The following is a 14,951-nucleotide window of genomic DNA, read 5'->3' on the forward strand; positions in this document are numbered from 1 at the left end:
TCTTCTGTCCTAAGTGCAGGACTCTGCACTTGTCCTTGTTGAACCTCATCATATTTCTTTTGGCCCAATCCTCTAATTTGTCTAGGTCCCTCTGTATCCTAGTCCTACCCTCCAGCGTATCAACCACTCCTCCCAGTTTAGTGTCATCTGCAAACTTGCTAAGGGTGCAGTCCACACCATCCTCCAGATCGTTAATGAAGATATTGAATAAAACCGGCCCCAGCACCGACCCTTGGGGCACTCCACTTGATACCGGCTGCCAACTAGACATGGAACCATTGATCACTACCCGTTGAGCCCGACCATCTAGCCAGTTTTCTATCCACCTTACCGTCCATTCATCCAGCCCATACTTCTTTAACTTGCTGGCAAGAATACTGTGGGAGACTGTATCAAAAGCTTTGCTAAAGTCCAGAAATAGTACATCCACTGCTTTCCCCTCATCCACAGAGCCGGTTATCTCGTCATAGAAGGCAATTAGGTTAGTCAGGCATGACTTGCCCTTGGTGAATCCATGCTGACTGTTCCTGATCACTTTCCCCTCCTTTAAGTGGTTCAGAATTGATTCCTTGAGGACCTGTTCCATGATTTTTCCAGGGACTGAGGTGAGACTGACTGGCCTGTAGTTCCCTGGATCTTCCTTCTTCCCTTTTTTAAAGATGGGAACTACATTAGCTTTTTTCCAGTCATCTGGGACCTCCCCCGATCGCCATGATTTTTCAAAGATAATGGCCAATGGCTCTGCAATCTCATCGGCCAACTCCTTTAGCACCCTCGGATGCAGCGCATCCGGCCCCATGGACTTGTGCTCGTCCAGCTTTCCTAAATAGTCCCGAACTACTTCTTTCTCCACAGAGAGCTGGTCACCTCCTCCCCATACCGTGCTGCAGAGTGCAGCTGTCTGGGAGCTGACCTTGTCTGTGAAGACAGAGGCAAAAAAAGCATTGAGTACACTAGCTTTCTCCACATCCTCTGTCACTAGGTTCCCTCCCTCATTCAGCAAGGGGCCCACACTTTCCTTGACTTTCTTCCTGTTGCTAACATACCTAAAGAAACCCTTCTTGTTACTCCTAACATCTCCGGCTAGCTGCAACTCCAAGTGTGATTTGGCCTTCCTGATTTCACACCTGCATGCCTGAACAATACTTTTATACTCCTCCCTGGTTATTTGTCCAATCTTCCACTTCTTGTAAGCTGTTCTTTTGTGTTTAAGACGAGCAAGGATTTCACTGTTAAGCCAAGCTGGTCACCTGCCATATTTACTTTTCTTCCTACACATCGGGATGGTTTGTTCCTGCAACCTCAATAAGGTTTCTTTGAAATACAGCCAGCTTTCCTCGACTCCTTTCCCCGTCATGTTATTCTCCCAGGGGACCTTGCCCATCAGTTCCCTGAGGGAGTCGAAGTGTGCTTTTCTGAAGTCCAGGGTCTCTGTTCTACTGCTTTCCCTTTTTCCTTGTGTCAGGATCCTGAACTCGACTAGGACTAAATGGTTCCATTCTTGGCAGTCTTGGCTGAGAACATGAGGCGTGAATGGGCCTTGAAGGTGGCAATCCCGTCTCATCCTTAGAAAGGATCCCTTGAGATTGGGGTTGGGACAGTATCTCTACTTCAGAGCTCTTCTGTGCAACAGAGAACTTCAAAGATTCCTCACCCTCACTCTGACCCCTTATGTACAGGATGGAGTGATGTAAAGAGGTCCAAAAAGCCCCATATCTGTCTGGGGCTAGATTCCTCCAGTACAGGCATTGTGGAAGATAGTCATAAGGGTGCCTTCCAAGAACCCCTTTACAAGTCCTGGCTGGGGATGGGAGGCATAGATGCAGACTCTGTGGATGCTCCAGCCCTGGAGCAACCACAGAAAAAATAATAGTGGGTGCTCAGCATCCACCGGCGGCCCTGACGATCAGCTCCTCCCCCTCCCTCCCAGTGCTCCCACCCACCAGCAGCTCTGCCGATCAGCTCCTCCCCTCCCCCCCAAGTGCCTTCCACCTGCCGTGGATCAGCTGTTCAGTGGTGTGCAGGAGGAGCTGTGAGGGAGGGATGGGTGGAGTGAGGGTGGGGTGCGCTTGGGGGAGGGAGCGGAACAGGATGGGAAGAGGTGGGGTGGGGGTGAGGCAGGGGTGGGAAGAGGTGGGGTGGAGGCAGGGTAGGGGCAGGGCCTGGGGTGGAGCAGGGGTCAGGCACCTCCAGGGAAATTAGAAAGTCAGCACCTGTGATGGGAGGGGCATCTCAAGGCAGAGCCATAGCACACAGCATGGCAGAGATTCTGGGCAACTGTGCTGCAGGCAATAGGGCAGCCCAGGAATGCTGTCTAAATTACACCAGGGGCATCTGCAGCTCCCAGAGCAGTCCAGGATTAGGACAACACAAAGGTGGCTTAAAATCCGTGATAGCTACCCTATTCCTGTGCCCAGAATCTCACTCCAAGTCTACAGTGATGCTAGTTTGGCACTGCTCACCAGAACTAAAACTATAAAAATATTTACAAAGTGTTTGAGTCGGCAGGAATAGAACAAAATTAGCATTCATAGCTTCTTATGCTCAGTGAGAGCTGTTAATTATTGGTAATGCAACAGACACCTATATACACAATGGGTAATACATTACTTGAGAAGATTCCAAACACCACTGACATGTAATTCGCATTCATTAATAGAAAATAACAGATTCATAGTCCTGAGCTCACATACTGAGTTCCTAAATAGGGTTGTTAAGGTGTGAAAGAAGAGGAGTTGGAAGGCAAAATACCCCCACATCCCAGTAGCTGAGGAATCCTCATTGTTTTCTGTAGTGAATAATTTATAGCTCTGTTTAATCCTTTATTATATACCTGTCACCATGGCCTCTGGGTGTATTATAGACACTAAACACAAATCATCAACCAATATTCTACATTTGAACAGCAGTAACAGCCATCTCTACTCTAACCCCACAAACCCATGAATACATCTCTACACCACGTGCTGTCTATTGTTTCACAGTTCCTGTCTACATTCCACTTTTAGGCCTCCATCCTGTAGGATTGGGACCTCAGACGATAATGCAGTACAATAACCCAAATTGAGCGCTGGTGTCTTTTCAGACCTGTTGATTGATCCAGATCTGTGCAGTGCACACCAGTGGATCTAAGAGAAGCAAAAACCACTATTTTACAGGTGGTTGGGAACCCTTTGCAATAGGTGTCTCTCACACAGATAGTGAAGGAAACTGATTGTGAAAATGAGAATTAAAGGTGCAGCAAGTAAATGGTATAGGTACAGGCTTATTTACGCCCTGATGTAGTTGTATCTAGGAAGATGCACAAACATACAGCACCCTCACTAAAAGGCTGCCCTTGCACTCATTGAAGTCAATGGGTATTTTGCCTTTGACCTCAAGGAGAGCAGGATCAAGCTCTCAATGTAATGTGAAAATGAAATAATAATTTTCAAGCTAATCAATATCAATATGTAATCAGTGAAGTTTTCCACTGCTGTTGTGATGGCACAAAAAAAGCAACAACTAGATTTTTTTCTTTGCAGTGAATAGTTGATCCATAGCGTCTCCCTTAGAGAAATATACTCAGAATGGCATCTACTAACTCTCTTGGCTATATGAGCTGGGGTCAGCCAATCAGGGAACCAATACCATGAGACTCATGGAACTAATCACTAGCAACCAGGCCAGGTTAAAATTTGAAAGGAGAACATAAAAGCTTTCCTGCTGATATTAAAACATGCAGCCACACTACATCTATTATTGTCCTAAATTTCATTTTTTAAAAATTGTCAAATTGATTCTCTTCTATGAACTCAAAACCAAGCATAATGAATCTTTTTATCATGTCTATTTCAGCCAGATCCCTGTATTATCAATAGTAGATTCTTGGGGCCAGATTTTTAAAGGTATTTAGGTGCCTCATGGGATTTACAAATGCATCTATCACCCATTGAAATGAATGGGAATCAGGCACCTAGATGCTTTTGAAAATCCACTAGGTGCCTAAATATCTTTTAAAATCTGGCCCTTGGGACCTGATTCTCAGCAAGGCTGGTCAACTGCAACTCCAATTGCAGTCAGCAGGAGCCGCAGGTGCTTAAGACTACTGAAAATCAGGCTCTTGATGGACATATCCAAGTCTATTAAAATTAATGGACGTTAGAGGCATGCATCAAGGGGACATCCTTTCATTTTAAAACTCAGCTGTAGCTCATTCCTTGTTTTCCTTTCTTTGTTGTGTGTTCCATCAGAAGCTGAAAGGTCTTGCCATAAACCTTAGAGTCAGACTCACAATTATGAAGCAGAAAATCATTGTCAGAGCAATGCAACATACTGTATCCTAAAGAATCTGCAATTAGAGAAAAATGCCAGCACTAAAATGTGATTTCAATAACCCAGTATTAGTTTCTCTAGCTTTAATTCATTGATGCTTATGCTCTCTACTGCCAGCAGTCCCACCTAGGAATTCCAACTCATGAGATGAGTTTCCGGACTGCAGTGGTAATGTCATTCTTCTTGGTGATAAGGGAGAAAAAGAGCCTGTGAGGAAAAAAGTGAAAAAACCAAACAACCACACACACACCCTACATTTTAAATTTTCCCCACAGTGATCATGGCAAGTAAATACTACTCATACTTAGAATGCAAATAGAGCTGGTCCAGCACTGCCTCTCTATCTAACACAAGAACTAAGCAAAGATGGGTTCAAACTGCAAAATCTGAATCTGGATCCAGATTTCTAACACCCCAAAATTGGGAGGTGTTCAAGTCACAGGTTTTGATTCAAAAAAAGAGAGGCCATAGTTGGATTTATGATGGGCACATCTCTGATACAAAGAAACAGGAGTCTTTTCACAAGTGTTATTCCTGGTATCTTGACTAAATTCCAATGTAAGTAATTATATAAAACCTATATTAATCCTCCCTCCGGCCCCCGCATCTCCAGTTGTAAACAGCACTTTTCTTTATGTCCTGACCTAAACAACTGTGCAGTGTTACTGTGAGTTGTTAAACAGCTGTTGTGCTTCACCTCTAGAGGTGGCTGCATTTCAGCAGTGGGTGAAGTAACAGCTATACATCTTTCATCTTCCTCACAAAGGTGTTTTGAGACATCATTAATGTTGATAAAGCTCTTTGAAATCCCTAGATGAAAGATGCTATAGAAATGCAAAGTATTCCTAGTGCTCTATGTATTTCTACAGTATGTTGAATTCAGTCATTAATACTTGGCATGCTTCTGTGGTGTGTTTGTGAAAGAACTGAGGAATTGGCAATGAGAAATCTAAAGAAAAAGGGGCAGCGCACCGCCCCTCTCCCCATTTCCCTTGCAAATAAAATTTATGGGCATTCTATAATCAGCTCAGCAATGACTCACTGTTTTGAATAATTTCCTTTGAAATCATACACACACACCCCCAACCACCACGCCATACTACTATGTGATCCTGTCTCTTCTGCCACCTTAACATATTAGCAATGATGCTCCTAATGAGAAGTGCCTTACAGGGAACTGAGAGCTGAGCCTGGGCTGGGAGGCAGCAGCAAATGCATTCTGAAAGTGCTCTTGGAGTGCTGAATTTGCTGAGGTGAATTCAAACAACCAAACAGCGCTAGTTAGTTTCAGTACGAAAGTTTCATGTCTCTTCTGGAATAAAAAACTCTGGATATTAGAAGCTTTCGCTCCTGTCGATGCAGCTATTGTTATTCATGGCAACTCCTCCCTGTAGCACATTTTACAGTTATTGAGTGCACCTATTTGGGGGCATTAAAGTGGAGTTTCTTGCACCACTGCATTGGCTGTTGCTTTTGTAGCACAACACACTTACTCTTAGTCCATATGACTACGCAGCTGATAAGAGATGACAACTGCTACTGACTGGCTCTTTTCACCTGTGAATTGTGCATACAGCCTGCCTATGTTAAATCATCCGTACTCCATCCTCCCCTGCCCCTGAGCCACATCCACTGGTCTGGTTCATCCAGCTGCTACACCTTGTTGTTTAAATTGTGAGCTCTTTGGTGCAGGAATTGTTACTTATACTATAGGACCTCAGTGTTACCAGAACATGTTGCAATTCAATTAATAATACTTTTTTAAATACTCCAGTGAAGGTACAAAACTCTACAGCTTGAAAGAATGTGAATAGAGGGTTTAAGGCCATTACTGTAGAGAATAATGTTTTATTACTCTGAAAATAAAACTAATTTCCACTGTTCCAGTTATGCGTCTTTCACAAAACACAGTAGAAGGCAGCCGATGTGCATCCAAGCTAGATACCAGTTGCTCTTTCCCCCTTTTTATTAACATGAAAAATAAACCAGCCTAACTTTCTTATTTTGAAATGTTTATAAACAAAGACTTTGAAAACTAAGGCCAAGATTTTCAAAAATAGGTTCCTAAAGTTAGGGTCCTAAGGACAAAGTTAGGCACATAAATAAGGGGCTGATTTTCAAACATGCTGAGCACCCAGCGGTTCTGCCATTGATTTCAATAGGAACTGCTGGGTGCTTGGCCCTTTTGAAAATCTGGTCACTTATTTAGATGCTTTAAATGTGGATTTAGGAGCCTAACTTTAGGTTCTTGTTTTGAAAAATCTTGGGCCATGGGCCTGTCTGCTCTGGGAAGTTACTGAAGATCTCATAGCATTGGTGATGTTTGCTTTAATGGCCTTGCCCACTCTCCACTCTTTTTGGTGTGCTGTGGGCTCTCTGGCTGCCATCTTCTCACCCCAGAGCTGGCTGCAATTCAGGGTTGCTGTACATACATGGAGACAGACTGTGTCCTGGCTAATACAGCAGCACACAGGAATAACAAGCCTCTGGCACCCTTTCTTCCCCTGTGCCAGCTGCACATGCCACAGGGAATAGCACAGAAGGGAGAGTAGCCTACCTGGGCTGTTATGTTCCCTCCCATGCATGTGGGCAGGGAGTAGTCAGAAAGGGGTGGGCAATGGGGGGAGATGTGCTAGCCAACACAGCTGCAGTGGTGCACTTAGGGGAGCATGCTGTGCCAGGTATGGGGCTCATGTAGGGTAAAAGGGAACTGGGAATCTGAGCCATAATCAGGTCTCATGCTGCCCCATCCATGGGGCTCGTGGCAAAGCCACACTTCACTCCCTCGTGTGTGAGATCCTTAAGAATGGAAGCTCCCGTAGTAAGAGATTGCAACTCACATAACTTGGCCAGTTATTATGTGAGCTGAGTCATGGAGGTAGTGCTGAGATCCAACTTAGATCCTGGGAATTGCTGAGGGCCCTGACATTTCATCAAAGTCAATGGGATTCCTGGGAGCTCAGCATCTTGCAGGGCCCTACTCTAGTGTTTGGGGGACAAATTGGAACTAGGCCTGGCCATGATTGCATGAATGCTTTGCAAAGGGATGTCAGGCGATTTCAGCCCTACATATCAAAATCTCTCTTGTGAGATCAGGATTTACCAACAGTTCTACATCCAGAAGTGAAGGCAGGGATTTAGATTCAGGGATCTGAACCATAACCACCACCATCACTTCCAAATTTGAAGAGATGTAGGTTCAAGGTTCCAGTTTTAACTTATCTCTGGTTAGAACACAGAGTTCGGTGCTGAATGATACTGTGCAGACGCAGGCTCCTCTGCTCTGTGGCAAACAGAGCCCAGCTGCAATGACTTCTGACAGTCTGCACCTTTAAATGTTCTTCATGACATTGCCACTGGCATATACAGCCCTATAGTAGATAAGGGGTTAAGTCTATTAACTTTGTCACTGGGGCTGCGTGACTGATCACTTCTCCACATTCACACCAGACTTCACCCTTTACAGATTTAAATCCTGGTTGATTTTGGAGGGGGGGAGAGGAAAGGTGATATATCTTTAAAAAGAGAGATGAGATCATCTTCCTTTTATAGAATCTGAGATCACTTGAAAGCAACACAGCAGTAGTCTGGGTTTGCTTCTCCTTTGGCATGAAAAGACCATTCTCTGGGAATATCTACCCAGCTGAAAGGGAGCATATATTAATCAGGCTTTATCTTAGTATCTGAACCCTAGACTTTTTTTTCTTGCAAGGAATTGAGGGTTTGGTGGTGGGTGTATTATTTTTTCTGCTGACATAATTTGATCCATCAGAGTGACAACCAGGACCTCTTTTTTTCCCCTCTGTGTATGACTGAGAAATTATAGCACTTTTAATCTCATCTCAAAAGAGGAAAAGCCTTTTCAGTTGTCATGGAGCTATTATTAGTCATCAGGATGAAGCACTGAGGCTATTCATTTTCAGATAGGTAGAGTCTGTCAAATGCAGAGATATTTCTTTAACTTGTGTGTAGTGTGATGAAAAGATTAAATACTGATCCTGAAAAAGACTGCACATGCACACACAGATCTGTTCTATATTTGTACAGCACCTGCACAGGAGTTGGCAACCTTTCAGAAGCGGTGTGCTGAGTCTCCATTTATTCACTCTAATTTAAGGTTTTGCATGCCAGTAATACATTTTAATGTTTTTAGAAGGTCTCTTTCTATAAGTCTATAATATATAACTAAACTATTGTTGTATGCAAAGTAAATAAGGTTTTTAAAATGTTTAAGAAACTTCATTTAAAATGAAATTAAAATGCAGAGCCCCCCGGACCGGTGGTCAGGACTAGGCAGTGAGAGTGCCACTGAAAATCAGCTCGCATGCCGCAGGTTGCCTACCCCTGTTCTAGCACATGTTGCGTTGCATGCGGGCCGGATAAAGCACAACAACCAATATGATTGCAAGCTGAATCGTTTATTATTTACAATGCATCATATTATATAGGCTTCTCCATATTAGCAAACGTCAGACACACCAACATCACATTGCTGCTGATTGGTTCTTCTTCTGTATACACACACTTTTCATGCATGGCCCCCTTGCTACTGGTTTCCCATTTCCCATGCAATCCATCTGATTATGGACTTGTTTATCACCTTGAAAAAACCCCCACCAGCCCCCCCCTCTCGTCTGTCTCTCTCTCTGGCCTCTCTCTCTCTCTTCTTTAAAAACTTACTTCTCTCTCCTCTTCTCTTGTGTTGTGCTGCTTACACTCCAGCCCAAAAATGAGGGATGATATACCCCCCCCTTTTCTTAAAAAAAAAAAAACCATCCAATAAACCTCTCCAAACTTCATTGCAAAAGGCGTACAAAACAGGGCAAGCAAATAAAAAAAACAACTCCCAGCGCAATTATTCCCATATGGAGAAGAAAAATAACCCAAGTGGGTCAGCCAAAGTCATTAAGCCAATTTTACAAAAAATTATAATCATGCGTAAGCTTATACATATTATTCTGCAATTGCTAAAGCAACGCATACATAAAATGCAAATAATCAAATAAATTTATACAACACATACCTTCAAAATTCTTACAACCATGTCCTTGCTTTCCAAAACTATTGGTATGCAAATTTTAATAACCATTCTAAAATAAAAGAGTTGGCCAATAAAATTTCTCTCTTACTTAAGAAAATATATTAAACTTTAGCATATCACATTTTTCTTCTGATGTATCCAAACACTTTGTATTTTAAATTAAACAGAACCAGTATCTGCATTTCAATCTAACCCTTCAGCTTAATTTCAAATCAGACCATCTCATAAAAATATTAAACACAACAATTCTGGCTACAAACAAACATCACAAGACAGAACATAAAACACAAAACTTAAATTTTTACTCTGTTAGTAAATGCATGGTATATTAAATGCTATGCAGCTGGCATTAATTTTCTTTAATTATCTAAAAAACAAAAACAGATTTACCCCTACTGGGTAATCAATCATTACTTAAAATATACAAATACTCTTATTAATTTTAGGCAAAACAGGGGAACAATTAATACAAATGCTCTTTGGCTTACTCTTTACTTTTAACTTCTGCTTTTAAACACTAAAAAATAAACATTACCACTTACAATGCCCTTAAAGCCTAATACAATTTTAATTACATAGCACTGTATACATTCTTTAATTAATTTAACAAAATTATTCATAGCCAAACAATTGCAAACTAATTTTTTCACCTGAATTTATTTACAAACATTTCAAAAACACCAAAAACCTTTTTCTTTAGCATCTTTACAAAGTTTAACTGCTATTCCCTCTAGCAACCACAGAGTTAACTTTTTACTCTGCCTTAAATTACTCGCTTGTACTCATTTGCCCAAGCTTGTGCTTAATCTTCTTTCTTCCTTTACACTTCCCTCAAAGGTTTCCAACCTGCTCCAAGCTTTGCTGTGTTGCCTGGCCGCCCTGGCCCTGATCTTTTCCTCTTGCTAAACCGTCCGTCCCATGACACTAGCTATTTCACAAAACAAATAGCTAGAAGGCTGGGCTTTTTAACTAGCCCCCACCCTTCTAATTTCCTATCTTATTATATATTTGGCTACATCTAATATCAAACAGCCCAACAACTGCAATAAATCAGCACACACACAAGAAAAACAAAAAACAAAAAAAGGCTAACAAAAGCACTTTACATAAAAGTACTTTTGGGTCACATAGCCCAAAGCCATTCTCCCAAATTACCTAGATTAAAAAATAAAAAGCAAAAAAAAAAAAAAAAAAAAAAAAATAAAATAAATAATTAATTAATTTCATCTTCATCCTCCCCCTGGGGCATCGGTATGTGGAGAGCCCACACCACCCACCCGGTCCAAAGCAGCTTGGCCTCCCAGAGATGATGGTACTGAAAGTATAGGTAAGGGGGCAGTGCCATCCTGTTGCTCAAAAATCACTCGAATGGCCATCTAAATTCCAGCAATGCTTTCCCAGCCTCAGTAATAGCCCATACCATCTCTGCCAGTAGCCTTTGGATCCTAAAAATTTACAATCCAATTAGTAAAAAAAATTTCAGAACACAGGCGCAGCCTGTAAAAAAAACCCCAAAAAAAAATCAAATACCATTCCCCAGCAGCAGTCCCACAAATTTCATCCTGCCCAGTGTACAATTCTTTCAGTCTCAATGTCCTTTGGTCAGGAATTCCTGGACTTAATGTGTTTTTTTCTCTTTTTCCACACCACCGTGGGTTCAGCTTTCACGGGGAAAGGTCACCAGCACCTGTGTAGTGGTTTTCTTTCAAAAAAACAAAAACACAATGGGGGCTGCAGGGAGAGGGAAGAGAGCAGTTCACCCGTGTCCTTGTCCTTTTTTTTACTATTAAAAGCACAATGGAGGAAAAAAAAAATAGGCCAATCATCAGTAGAAAAATTCTCCTGATGTGAAGGGTCTTTGCAGTAAGAATCAAAGAGTGGGAGGGCTGCTAGGATCTTTGGGCAGCTCTTCCATACCTGTGAGAAGAGACAGCTAACACATTCCATTAGTGCCTGGTTTTTTTTGCAGCTCTCATTAGCTTTTGGGCCCAGTCCCCCCCCCTCCTTGGCTGTCCACCAAGTCTTAGCTGTGAGTGGTGTGTTGACTGGGGGGAAAAAAAGAATGAGCTGTCTTTCTTAACTCATTCTGTTCTTTTCTTTTCCTCCTTGGGCTCTTTTTAATCTGTGCATCCTCTATACGAGAGAAGCATAACGGTTTCCCGGCACAGACCCAGCCGCCTTCTCCGCTCCAGGCTCCCTCCAAAACAATTTACTTGTACGTCCGTCGAGGCGGCCTCCGGGGCCAACGGGCCCTCAGCCGCCCGTGCACACAACGTCTTCCGTCCGTCAGGGCTCGCCTCCAGCAGAGCCTCTCGTCCTGCCCGAAGAGGCGGTAGGGAGGAGCCTCTCCAGCCCCCCTCTTTTCTTAATAAGTATTCTTTCCCCTGTCGGTTCATGATGTGCGCTTCGTGTTATCTTGTTATCTTTTCTTCAGCTGATACATAACTTAGCCAGCCGCTTACCTATGAGCTTAACCGCGCTCTCGCGCGCGGCCAGCCGCTATTCCACGGCTCCAGCCGCGGCTGTAACCTAACACCGCTCACCCACCCTGTAGCTCAACCGCCGCTCTCGGACGACCAGGAGCTGCCTATTCCTACCTCCCTCGGCTGTAACCCCCGCTTTTCTTTCAAGCACCCGCGAGCGATCCAAACTGTGTGAATCGCATCATCACGGGGTCACCATTTGTTGCGTTGCATGCGGGCGGATAAGATTAAGCTGAATCGTTTATTATTTTTTATGCATCATATTATATAGGCTTCTCCATATTTAGCAATGTCAGACACACCAACATCACATTGCTGGTCTGATACACACACACATGCATGGCCCTTTGCACTGGTTTCCCATTTCCCATGCAATCCATCTGATTATGGACTTGTTTATCACCTTGAAACCGATCCCAGCTTCTCCACGGGCTAGCTCTCAACTTACAAGCACAATGCTTCATGATTAGGGCTCCTTGAAGTTATCGCAGTGCAAAATAATAATAGTGTCAGATCTGTCACAGGTCACCTTAATATTTTGTCTCATATACAAATGGAGTATGTTCTAAATGAGACCATGTAGGTTTAATTCTTCTCTTGCTGATTTTATAGAGTTGTAACTCCATTGCCCTCCATGGAGAACTCCTGATTTACCCTAGCGTAAGAGGAGAATCAGGCCCCTAGACTCTAAAATACTTTACCAAGTTGGGCAAGCATCCTTATCTCCATTTAGCAGATGGGGAAACAAAGAAGGACAAAGAAGAAGTGAAGTGACTTGACCAACATCATACAATGACTCAGAATCAGGCATAGATCCCAGATCTCCTCTCACTCCAGTGCCCAGTTCACCAGACCTTGCTGCCTTCCATCAACAAGTACAAAGTAAAAATAGGATTTGTACATAGAACTGTAAACATTCCTCTAAATCAGTAACTGAAGAAAGTGAGGTAAAAATGTGGCGTAGGCAGGGATGAGTACTATTTATGATAAAAGAAGTGGGAGAAGCACTGATCTATCATTTAGTTATCTGATTCTTGTTAGAGCTGGGTGCAATTTTTACATTGAACCATTCTCCCCCTCCCCCCAGTTTTTGATTCTAAATAACTTTTTGTTTAGAAATTTCCTTCAATTTTATTTATAAAAAATAAAAAATAAAGTCTTTAAAAAGCTCAGTCTAAACAAAATGCTTCATTTCAGGTCACACTAAATATGATTTTTTTAAAAAAAAGCATTTTGGTTAAAAAAAAAGATTTTGCTTCAGATTGGTCTGAAACAATGTTTTCCCCCCAATTTTTCAGAAGTGACAGTGAACCAAATAAAACCCCAAACAAACAATTATTTGCACTGCTCTCATTCTGGAACTGACTTGTCCTTATCCAGGGATGGAAGATTTTGAAACTAAGTACTTGGCCACCATGTATAAGGAGTTATTTATATTGATCATAAGTGATCTCAGTCTCTAATAATGAGAAATTTCATTATGCTTTGATGCCCTCATTTAGCAAAACGTTTAAGCATGTCTTTAACTTTCAGCACCTGCTTAAGTGCTTTGCTAAACGGGGGCCTGAGATCTGAAGAAATGTGTACATACAGCAAATGTAGTCATGTGTAGACACCACAATATCAAGACATACTCTACTGTCAGAAGTAATCAGTATTTATTATGCCAGATTTTGATATTAACTGGAAAACAGAAGTCAGTGGGTCCACCTGAAGTACTATTTTACATGTTTAGAGCACCATCTCTTTTGAAGAATCTCAAAACACTTTACAAACTATGGACCTAGTTCTGCAATCCACAAGAGTAGTCAGTAGGACCACTTGTGCCCATAAACATGTCTACCCCTAGATATCTAGCACCACTGAAGTGCAGCCAGTTCTGGGGCAGTGGAGAGGGTCATCTAAGTGGACTACTCAACTGAGTGTAGTGTATGTGAGGGGGTGGAGTGGAATTAAACTAACTGTTATATTAATTAGAAAGCACATCAAAAGCTGAGGCTACTGTGATTTGTGCTGGGAAATAAGGGGCAGAAACAGGCTGAGAGAAATAATGTCACTTAGCTTTCAAAACCTCTCTCTGGGCATGTGTGTGTGTGTTTGATTTATGAATATATTTAGTAGAGTTTTATGGCAGCACAGAATATCACAGTATAGAGTTACTATATAGCCAGTCCTGTTAGAAATAACCTAGTGAAGAACATCAAGGACTGTGAGCTTAGTTTCTGAAATACTGTATTGTCCTATAACTGTCTTTTCAATTCCCACTTTATATAAGCCCCTTGAAAAATCAGCTGTGAAATTTCACTCAGTGGTCATAGACAACCAGAAACAGGCACTTTGGATGCTATAAAGAGCAGTTAATCTATTTCAAAGGATTATATTAATGATTTATAATATATAATAACATAAGGACAGATCCTCAGCTGCTGTAAATTGGCATGGCTCCATTGACATCAGTGGTGCTATGCCAGTTTGCACCAATTGAAAACCTGGCCCATAGGGTCTTCTTTCCAGGCTAGCTTTATAATGAGGTGGAATTCTAAAATTTTCAATATGCATTACAATATTACCTTGTTTCTTAATTGTGCCACTTTGTCTAATCAAAAAGTAGAAATGTAAATTGTGAACATTTGTACATACATTTACATCTCAATGGCTATATATATATATATAGCATACAAAACTATGCTAAAGGACTTCTAAGGCTGAAAAGCCAAGCACTCACAAGTTATGAAATGCAAGAAATAAGAGCTGATTGGGATTTTTTTCAATGAAAGTTTGTGTGTGTGGGGGGGGAGGGGTGTTGTCAGAAAATGCCAATTTGTCAAAGCCAAAAAATTGTTTGAGGGAATGGGTCAGTTTTGATAAGTTTCCCATTTCAAAAATTTTGAAAATGTTAAAACAAAAGTTCATGTTTTGATGTGAAATGACTTTTTGGTTCAAAATGTAAGTCAACTTATAAGTTCAACAAAATATTAAAAGGTGAAAATCAAAACAAAACCTTTCACAATTATTGAAATACTGTAAAATGTTTTGATTGATGTGATCCAAATTTTTGGGAGGTATTTGGTTCATGAAAATTTTTGATGATTGACATTTTGTCCTGATTCGGG

This window comes from Mauremys reevesii, linkage group 1 (genome assembly GCF_016161935.1).
Source record: "Mauremys reevesii isolate NIE-2019 linkage group 1, ASM1616193v1, whole genome shotgun sequence".
NCBI classification, from domain to species: domain Eukaryota; kingdom Metazoa; phylum Chordata; order Testudines; family Geoemydidae; genus Mauremys; species Mauremys reevesii.